The sequence below is a fragment of the Drosophila suzukii genome, chromosome 3, assembly GCF_043229965.1.
Source record: "Drosophila suzukii chromosome 3, CBGP_Dsuzu_IsoJpt1.0, whole genome shotgun sequence".
Lineage (NCBI taxonomy): Eukaryota > Metazoa > Arthropoda > Insecta > Diptera > Drosophilidae > Drosophila > Drosophila suzukii.
The window spans coordinates 34,622,981-34,634,199 of record NC_092082.1 but is presented as its reverse complement, the minus strand read 5'-3'; the positions used below and the strand labels follow the sequence as shown (position 1 = coordinate 34,634,199).

Here is an 11,219-nt window from a genome sequence, read left to right as displayed (position 1 = left end):
TGAAGTCCCAATTTTCTATCTTCTATAGTTTCTGAGACATCCGCGTGCATACCTACGATTTTTTGAAGTTTGTGGGCAGCTTGTGGGCGTTACAGTGGGCGTGGCAAACTTTTTTTTGGGTTAATCGATAGATATCAAGAATATATATACTTTTGGGGTCGGAAACGCTTCCTTCTGCCTGCTACATACTTTCCGACGAATCTAGTATACCCTTTTACTCTACGAGTAACGGGTATAAAAATTAAAATTAAAAATGTAAAAATAAAAATAAAAATAAAAATAAATACAAAATTGTAATAACAGTAATAATGAACAGGAATAAAAAAAAATTTGCCACGCCCACTCTAACGCCCATAACGCTTAAATCTGTCTATCCGCTTTGCTGCTTGCATATCTCCATTTCCCTTTAATCCCTTTAGCTGAGTAACGGGTAACGGGTAAGTGCACGACGTTTTCCTGCTCCCTCATATTGCAGATCGGGCACACAGTGTCGTTGGTTGTCACGTTTGGGATATAGCTTATTGGGAGTATTGCTCCCTTGGCCATGAAAATGGTACGGATCTTTTCAACGGTGAAAGCGTCAGTAAAATAGTTATTAAGTTCCAGGTCATAATTAAGGGACCTATGAGTCATCCGAGCTGTGCTTCTCCATGATTTCGTTTTGAACTGAGTCATATAGGTTTCGTCCATATGTACTAGAATACTTTTCGCCCATTGCGACCATTGTGAAGGATCGCCTAACTGTAGCCTTTGTCCGTAGGTCTCGGCAAGCGTCTCCCATTCTATAACCCATTGCTTACGCTCCTGCACCAAAAAGTTCGCTAGAATTGGTGGCAGCCTATGTTCGGGCATGGTTACCACTTTCTGGATATACCTGAAATGCATTTCAGCTGTAAAGATATGCAGCGGCGACAGTCCAGTTTCAAGATATAGCATCCTGTTCGTAGTAAATCTGGGTAGACGAAATATTTTCTTTAAGAACAATCTAAGAAGGCCTTCAACTTCTTCATAAGGTGAGATGCGCCACACCTGCGCGCCGTAACAAAGGATTGACCGCATTGCTGCACTAAACAGATTGTACTTGCTACTCATTGGATCGCCTTTTTTTTTCTTAGCAGCGATTTCCATGTGCAGTTTATGGCTAGTTTTGCTTCTCGAAGTTTCTCCTGTAAATGGTTGTTGAAACGACCATTGTGGTAAATCCAGACTCCCAGATACTTATACGACTTGACAATTTCTAGCTGAATAGACCCTAAATTTCACTTTTCGTTTTGTGCAAGCCTTCTCCAATGCCTCTTGAAAATCAGAACATTCGACTTCTCGGTGTTTACTAACAGTCCCCATAACAAACAGTATTTGTGCAGAGCATTAATCATTGCTTGAAGTTCAACGGGGGATTCGGCGAGGATTACAATGTCATCTGCATACACCAGAGCCTTGATCGCGCATCCGCATATTTGAATGCCGCAAGGCAGGCTATCCGTTATGTCGTTTAAAAAAAGGGAAACAGGAGGGGGCTGAGTAGACATCCTTGCTCCATCCCATACTGCCGCCAGGTTATCCGTGTACAAGCTGTCGTTGATATGCCAATATTGCTGAGCTTGTAGGTTAGGGTTCTTCTGTCTATAGAGTCAAAGGCAGCTCTGAAATCTACAAAGAACGCGTATAACTTTTTCCCGCTGTCGATATATGACCTTGCTATACTTGTAAGACTGAAAATGTTGTCTACTGTCGAAAATCCTTTTCTAAATTCGGCTAGGAATTCAGTAAGAATATTGTAGTTTTTTACCCAGTTTTTTAGCCGCTCGAGTAGAAACGCAAAGAAGACTTTAGCTAACGCATTTTGAAAAGATATTCCTCTGTAGTTAGATGTCACTTTCGGGTCGCCTTTCTTAAAGATGGGGAAAGTTATAGCTTTTTGAAAGATCTTTGGGACTGTTTCCGATCCCAAGAACTTGTTGAAAGCAGTGACAAGGCTGGCTTTAAATTGAGCAGTTACGTATTTTATGAATTCCGATGGTATCCAGTCAGGCCCGGGTGCTTTTCTTTCTTTTAACATTGAAAGTACATTTTCCACTTCTAGTCCTGTTACACATCCATCTAAAGAATGATTCTTTACCAGTCTGGAGGCGCTAGAATATCACGGAAATGTTTTTCTAGAACATCTGCATTAACTTCCATTGATTTTACAAATGAGTTTCCATTGAGTTTCCTAATAGTACTCCAATATGCCCTGCTATCTGTTATGGAATCCAATGATCTCGCTAGGTTAATGTAAAATTGCGTCCGAGCGTTTTGACAAGTTAACTTGTATGCGGCGTTTGCTTCATGATACATTACCACTGCACTTGCTGCGTTTGTTGATTTGGCCTGTCTTAGCAAGTTGAACGAAAGTATTCGAGCTGCCTCACACTTCTCCGTGTACCACACTTGCTTAAAGTCTCTGGGCTTTCTTCGTCCTCGATTATTAACGGCTTGGGTAATGCACTCTGTAAGAAATCCATCAATTTCGTCAGGGGCTATTAAATCTGCCACACAATTTGTTGCCAGGTTTCGGTCCAACTTTGTCCTATAGTTTTCACTCTCTCGATTTCGCCAAATCAAACTTGGTAGAAGTCCAAGCGGCTCTGTGCTTGCGTCCGGTGTTGTGGAGAGAATGACTGTGACTACCAACGGGAGATGGTCAGAGAATATTTGACTGCTCACTTGGAAGTCCTTGATAGTTTCTATCCACGTACCGCGTGCCATACATAGGTCGATGGTGGACCGAGCTTACCCTCTCATAAAAGTGTAATCCCCCAAAGGATCGCTTGACGACCTTCCATTGACCACCGTGATGCCAAACAGCTCGATCAAGTCCATTAGGTGCCGGCCATTGGCTTCAGTCACTTTGTCTTTGGCATTACGGGCTTCATAGAGGGAGCTTGTGACTAACTGTTGGTCGAATCCATGAAGTTGAGCTTCACCCAGCCTTGCGTTACAATCTCCTATGATCAGTGCACTTTCATTTAGTCGAGCATGGTTTAAAACCTCATATAACTTCCCAGAATCTCCTTCCCAATGATTGCAGTTCATATACACTGGCAGCAGGTGCAGGTTTTCATTTAATACAGTCCTCAGTTGGATAATACTGGTCTCATCTACATTTATGAATCTGATTATATTCCGGTCGTGAAGTTCTTTTTTTATTCCAAACACCATTCCACCACTGGCTCGTCCTCTTGCGCTAGTTCAATTGGTGGCACCCATCTAAGCACAAAATCTTTAAATTTGACTTCGACAGCATTCAATTTGGCTTCAAGGAATGTTCAGATAGAATGAAAATTTGACACGACGCGATGTATTGAAAGAAATCATTGTATATAAACTTGTTTTTTATTCCTGCCACGTTATAGGACAATATTCTGACCTCCAGTCTCTTTATGGTATCGTCCTTTTTATTCGCATTTGCACCTGCAACATTACTACATTCGAACAAAGGACTACATCTACTACATTTTTTCTTATTTTTTTAAATTTTTTTTACTTAGATTTTGGCTTAGGGACGCATAATTAATGTGAGACATTTCCAAACTGTTTCCTTATATTTCCTTTAATTTTGTTTCAGCTGGTTTTCCTTGCCACATAAGCACCTTATTATTATTAAAGGACATCCAATTTCCGTCTACGTTAATACTGTTGTTTTAGACTTTTACTTTACTTCGAACAGTCTGTGTAGCTTGTGGAGACTTTCACAATTCGGCTAACTGCCCTGCCAACAAAGAAGACCCCAAAAAGAAAAAATGCGTTAACTGCCAAGGTAACCACACGGCAAACTACAGGGGCTGTCCGGTCTACAAGGAGATGAAGGACCGCATGCGAAAAGTGATAGCAACGCGTCATCAGAAAACCCAAAATGCGTACACTTACTCGCGTACGACGCCGGAAGTATTTTTCGGCACGGCTGCAAGATCCTCCTTTGGTCAACTAAATACCCAGACAGGATTCTCATACGCCGATGCCCTTCGATCGGGGACGGAAAACCCACTCCAGTCTAATCTAGGAAACGCTCAGCAGATCCAAGAACAGTCGCAAACCACTCTGGAAACTATGATGGTCACCATGCAACAAAGTATGATGGAACTCATGTCATTCATGAAAACGACCATGCAAACACTGGTTCAAAACCAGAACATGGTGTTACAGCTACTTGCAGCTAAGCAGTCCAAATAATCAGATGGCAAACCTACGAATAACAATGTGGAACGCCAATGGCGTTTCACGGCACAACCTTGAGGTAACACAGTTCCTGAATGAAAATCATATCGACATTATGCTACTGGTAGAGACGCACCTCACAAACAAATACAACTTCCAAATAAGAGGCTACACTTTCTACCGCACAGACCATCCAGATGGTAAAGCCCACGGCGGAACCGGCATCCTAATCAGGGAACGCATCAAGCACCACTTTCACCAAAGGTTTTCAACTAATTACCTGCAAGCCACGTCTATCAAAGTGCAGTCAGGCAACGGAAACCTCACCATAGCCGCTGTCTACTGCCCGCCTCGCTTTACAATTTCTGAAGGACAATTCATGGACTTCTACAACTTGCTTGGAGACCGCTTTATAGCTGCAGGGGACTATAATGCCAAACACACGCACTGGGGATCACGCCTTGTGACTCCCAAAGGAAGGCAATTATACAATGCAATCATAAAACCGAACAACAAATTAGACTATGTTTCTCCTGGCAGCCCCACATACTGGCCAACAGACCCCAGGAAAGTTCCAGACCTAATAGACTTTGCGGTGACAAAAAACATTCCCCGCAATATAATAAGCGCCAAAGCGCTTTCGGACCTGTCGTCGGACCATTCGCCAGTGCTAATAACTCTTCTTCAAAGCACAAGAACCACAGATCACCCCCTCAGGCTGACGTCGCACAGAACCAACTGGTTAAAATATAAAAAGTATGTAAGCTCACACATCAAATTAACACCTCACTTCAACATCGAAGCGGACATCGACTGCTCTACCGATGCTCTTGAAGAAGTATTCGTGGAGGCAGCCACTATCTCAACACCACAAGGCAGGGACGCGCAAACCAACCACTTCAAAACTAATCTGCAAATTGAACGGTTAGTCCTAGAAAAGAGGCGCCTGCGACGTGCCTGGCAAGCCAACAGATCGCCGTCATCAAAACAACGTCTTAAGGAAGCCACTCGCTCACTAAATCGAGCTCTAAAGCAAGAAACAGAAAATGCACAGCTGCAGTACATTACAAAACTATCGCCAACCAGTACAAAACATCCTCTGTGGAGGGCTCACCCAAATCTGAGCTCTCCAATCGAAACAGTGACTCCGATAAGAAACTCATCTGGCATCTGGGCCCGCAGCGACGAAGATAGAGCCGAAACTTTTGCGTTACATCTAAGAAACGTCTTCCAGCCGAACCCTGCCACTGGTTCATTTTTCCTACCACAAATCGAATCTGAACCTATTTCCCTACCACCATTGTTTCAGCCAAAGGAGATCGCGAAAGTCATTGGGGAACTGAAACCAAAAAAGGCCCCTGGCGGTGACCAAATAACCCCAAAAATGTTAATTGAACTTCCAAACTCTGCCATTGAGGTTATCTGTAAGCTCTTCAATGGGATTATAACTCTCGGCTACTATCCGAAAAAATGGAAAAAATCTATTATCATTATGATACCGAAGCCCGGAAAAGACCACACAATTCCGTCATCCTACAGACCAATTAGTTTATTATCGTGTCTGTCTAAGCTGTTCGAAAAATGCCTTCTAACTCGCATAACACCATATCTAGGAGCACACAATGTTATCCCTGCTCATCAATTTGGATTTCGTCAAAACCATGGAACAATCGAACAAGTTAACAGAATAACATCAGAAATACGCACAGCCTTTGAGCATCGGGAATACTGCAGCGCAATATTCCTCGATGTATCTCAAGCCTTCGATCGAGTATGGCTAGATGGCCTCATGCACAAAATCAAAACACACTTACCTGATTACACTCACAAGCTTCTTGAGTCGTATCTATACAACAGGACCTTCGCAGTAAGGTGCAATACAACAACATCCGACGACTACATTATCAAAGCTGGAGTCCCGCAAGGAAGCGCGCTAGGGCCTACTCTGTTCCTCCTATACACAGCGGATATTCCCACGAACGAGCAGCTAACAACATCTACGTTCGCTGACGACACCGCAATTTTAAGTCGCTCGAGGTGCCCAGGCCGAGCCACAACACAGCTAGCAAACCACCTCCTCGTAGTAGAGAGGTGGCTATCTGATTGGCGGATTAAAATAAATGAACAAAAATGTAAACACATAACGTTTACTCTCAACAGGCAAACATGCCCTCCACTATTATTGAATAATACGCAGATTCCCCAAGTCAACGATGTAACGTATCTCGGCGTCCACCTTGACAGACGACTAACCTGGAGAAGACACATCGAACGCAAGAAAGTACATCTAAAACTAAAGGCCAGCAGCTTCCACTGGATTCTTAACGCTCGTTCGCCCCTGCGTCTGGACTACAAGGTTTTGCTCTACAACTCCACTCTCAAGCCCATCTGGACATATGGCTCCCAGCTATGGGGGAACGCCAGCAGAAGCAACATAGACATTATACAGCGCGCTCAATCGAAAATCCTGCGAACTATCACTGGGGCACCATGGTATATTCGCAACCAAAACATCCACAGGGACCTAAGCATTCTTACCGTTAAAGATGAAATAGACAAACAAAAAGCGTCCTACAACGAAAAACTCTCTGTGCACCCCAATCGCCTCGCAAGAGGCTTGACTTGGGTTTCCAGCCGATCCCGTCTACAACGCAACGACCTGCCAAGCCAGCTATAACTTTCGGGCCCCTTTAACACAACATCAGTCATATGACTGTGAGTTAGATTAATTAGTCTAAGATTTGATACACTTATTGTTAGTATCCAAAGGGAGAAGATTCAATAAATAAATAGCAAAGCATTTTAAAAAAAAAAAAAAAACTTTTGTTTCCCTGCGAATGGCCAGAAGAAACTTTTTTAGCTCTAGAAGAGCCATTTTATTCGCCTGTTTTTCCACTGTCAAATCCTTGTCAAGGAACACCTGACTTCCACGCAATTTATGGCCATTCTTCAAAATATTCTCCGCTTCTCCTTGGGATTCACATTCCACTAGAACCATCATTTTGCCATCCCATCTCATTAAGCTTTCGCACATCGGAAACCCTTGAACCTTTTGATTGTATTTTCCATTTGATCAGAGTTTTGACAGCCAATTTGCAGTTTTTATCCACCTTCAGACCTTTTACAACTACATTTTTTTTCTTTTGTTGTTTTAGCAACATATTTATGGTTCGCTTATCAGCTTCTCTATCTGAGCGAAGGCTTATAACCTCTTCTTTGAACCGCGCATTGTCGTCGGTAAGCTGTTTGACCTGTAGAGAAATAGCCCCAATATCGCATTTCGGCTCTTGCTTAAGCCCTTCGACGTCCGATTTAGTTGGCAGATTTTTATACCCGTTACAAGTAGAGTGAAAGGGTATACTATATTCGTCGGAAAGTATGTAACAAGCAGAAGGAAACGTTTCCGACCCCATAAAGTATTATATTCTTGATCAGGATCAATAGCCGAGTCGATATAGCCATGTCCGTCTGTCCGTCTGTCCGGATGAACGCTGAGATCTCGGAAACTATAAGAGCTAGGCTAGCTTCTTACGCAGTGCAATTTTGATTCAGCAGAGTGCCACGCCCACTCTAACGCCCACAAACCGCCCAAAGCTGTGGCTCCTACAGTTTTGGTGGTAGAATAAAAATTTTAACTGAAATGTATTTTACTCGTCAATACCTATCGATTTATCCAAAAAAAATTTGCCACGCCTACTCTAACGCCCATAACGCTTAAATCTGTCTACCGCCGGTAGGTGGCGCATTTTAATCTCGCTTTGCTGCTTGCATATCTCCATTTCCCGTTGGTCCCTTTAGCGGAGTAACGGGTATCTGATAGTCGAGGTACTCGACTATAGCGTCCTTCCTTGTTTAACTTTATGTCGAGCAGCTTTGACATAGCTGATGTCAGATCTTTAATGGATGTTCCACCTGCGATGTTTTGCGACATATTCTCCAGCTTCCAGCTTTTAATTTTGAATATATTTTAATTTTAATTTGTTAGTTTAACTTTAAATTTTAGTTTTTAATTATACCCCTTACTCGTAGAGTAAAAGGGTATACTAGATTCGTCGGAAAGTATGTAACAGGCAGAAGGATGCGTTTCCGACCCCATAATATATATATATTCTTGATCAGGATCACTAGCCGAGTCGATCTAGCCATGTCCGTCTGTCCGTTCGTCCGTCTGTCCGTATGAACGCTGAGATCTCGGAAACTATACAAGCTACAAATCTGTCTACCGCCGGTAGGTGGCGCATTTCAATCTCGCTTTGCTGCTTGCATATCTCCATTTCCCTTTGGTCCCATTATCTAAGTAACGGGTATCTGATAGTCGAAATACTCGACAATAGCGTTTTTCCTTGTTTTTATTATTAGTTCTCTCTCTCTCTAAATTTAAATTCCAACTTGATAAATTGTGTAGTTTAATAGTCAGGTGGTTCTCTTAAATATTCTTCAAATAGTCTTGCAGTGCGTTTTTAAATTGAATTTCGTTACTGATTGTCTTGATAGTGTGTGGAAGATGGTTCCAAGTGCGAAGAGCATATACAAGAAACTGCTTCCTTGTGCATAGGTACTTATACTTAAAGCTTATTATGTTTCTGGTTCTTCTTGACAAACTAAAAATAAGTTTTTTATACAGATACGACGGCTCTTGTTTGCTTATAATTTTATTGAGCAGTAATAGGGCCCTAAGGTTTGTCCAGGACTTAAGTGGCATGTTTAAGATTTTAATTGTAACGTCACTTATATGGTCAGCTCTTTGTCTATTATACTTACGGAGCTGCAGTCAATTTGCAATTGATTCTTTAAGTTTGGTCGGTTTGACTCCGCTGAGGAACTTGTGAGATGGTTTCAAAGTCGCCTAGCTGGGGCAACCGAGCGGGTCGCAGGTTGCGGATAGCGGACGACCTCTCTCGAGGCCAACTGTGAATAAGCTGTTGGGATAAGTCAAACACGGAATCGTGGACGGAACCCCCAGTAAATAAACAGTCCCGGACAGCCAGCGGGTATTTTGCAACGAAGCAATACCGACGATGCGAGTTGTTCAGCCGCATCTAAATAGTTGCTTTACACAAACCCACTCCCAACACAACACCTACCCAACTCCCCTCCCAAACAACATCTCACTCCGGGCCGGACTACCGTATAATACGGACCGTGCCAAGAGTCAGCCTGGCTGGGGGCCGGGATCAAAAACTAGCCCAGTCTCAAACGGTGTGCTCAGGGACATGGCGACCCCCTGTTCTAACTATCGCCTTACCCGGGAATCGCGGATCTCTGCCCGGGCGGACTTTTCCCCCTCTCCGCAACTCGTGGGACCAAATATGGAACATAAAAAGTCAATCAACAACGTAAAACAAAACACAGAGACAGGAACTTTTAAAAAGCTCTCGGATAAGCTGAACACTGGTTCCGCCATCCGCACCAGCACGGTCCCGAAAGGGCCGCATCCCAAACTGGGGATGATGGGTGGCAGAAAGTCAGACGCAAACGCCTCCGCCACAGGCGCATCTGCGTCTAAAGCAGCGGTAGGTACTGCCAAGGCGCTCGGGCCACCCGCTGAAACAAACAAATACACATAGGCAGAAAGGCGGACTGCCGCCCAGACTCGCCGCTTTCATACTAGGAGCACCGTTGCCACATCTTCGGCTGAATGGCTAAAAAAGGTAGAGTGGGCAAGGAAGCTGCTTCCTAACTACGCGGGCTGGTACCAGGGCAGCGTCAAGATGGTGGCCTGCGACAGTCAGCGGTCGGCCGACTTGTACAAAGAGGCGACGACAAAGCTCGGTGAGGTCTACGAAGGGGCGAACATCGTCGCGCTTGACTGGCGCGATGTCCCCAGTAGGCCCCGAGCCAGGATTTGGCTTCCAGCAGCGATCAAGGCGCCGGAGGACATCCTCTTCATGTTGCAAGAATGCAACCCGCACCTCCCCACGAAGGACTGGAAAGTCGTCAAGGTGGAGGAGCATGAAGGGGACGTCAACCAGGCGGTGTTGGTCCTGAACAAGGAGTCAGTTGCTCCGATCGAGACTGCTCGAGGAGTGCTGAACTTCGGGTTCAGTGCGATACACATCAAGGTGTATAAGGGCGACTCCAACGCCGCTAGTAGCTCTGCCGGCAACCCAGCCGAGCAGGTGCTTGCTGAGGAGTTGGAGGCACCTGGTGGGCCGAAGGACGGCTACTCCACCGACTCGTCGCTAAGCAGAGAGATGCGAGCGCTCGGACCGGCTGTCGAAGACGTAGACCTCAGCGATACAGAGGAGGCCGACGTCACTGTGGTGGAGGTGGAAGCTGTAGATGTCACTAAGACCTCTACAAGTAAACCTTCCCCACAGTAAAGCAGTGTCTGCTGCACTTCTGCTTCGCCTGACAGAAGGCGGAGCCGACCTAGCCCTCGTACAGGAACCTTTGGTAGTAGGAGGCAAGGTTGCTGGACGGACAAACAGACGGACAAATGGACAGACTTTTTACTCTACGAGTAACGGGTATAACAACGACTAACCACCTAATAAAAGAGCTGACCTTATAAAACAAGACATTGACTACCTTCAATTTTATTTGTCTTTAAACAGTCTAAAATGAAACACTCCTGGGAACGACAAGATCAATTATACAATGATTCACCAAACGCAAAACCAGTTAAAACAAGGAAGAACGCTATAGTCGAGTACCTCGACTATCAGGTACTTGTTACTCAGCTAAGGGGACCAAAGGGAAATAGACATATGCAAGCAGCAAAGCGAGATTAAAATACGCCACCTACCGGCGGTAGACAGATATAAGCGTTATTGGCGTTAGAGTGGGCGTGGCAAATTTTTTTTTTGGATTAATCGATAGGTATTGACGAGACCAATACATTTTTTATCTAGCATGAAAACTGCGGGCGTCACAGGCTTGGGCGGTTTGTGGGCGTTAGAGTGGGCGTGGCAAATCGATAGGTATTGATGAGAAAAATACATTTCAGTTAAAATTTTTATTCTAGCGTCAAAACTGTAGGAGCCACAGCTTTGGGCGGTTTGTGGGCGTAAGAGTGGGCG

At 44.4% G+C, this 11,219-nt stretch overlaps 1 protein-coding gene across 5 annotated transcripts in view; it reads right to left on the bottom strand.

Annotated features, from left to right (window-relative positions):
* Positions 1-11,219, bottom strand: part of RpL15 (ribosomal protein L15) — a 330,472-nt gene that overhangs the window by 81,403 nt on the left and 237,850 nt on the right. The window contains exon 1 of one of the 5 annotated variants that reach the window (XM_070996203.1): positions 4,222-4,225. The exons of the other annotated variants lie outside the window; for them this stretch is intronic. The gene's annotated coding sequence lies outside the window, so the exon portion shown is untranslated. Of the gene's footprint in view, positions 1-4,221; positions 4,226-11,219 lie in introns of those variants that run through there. 5 annotated transcript variants of the gene reach the window in all.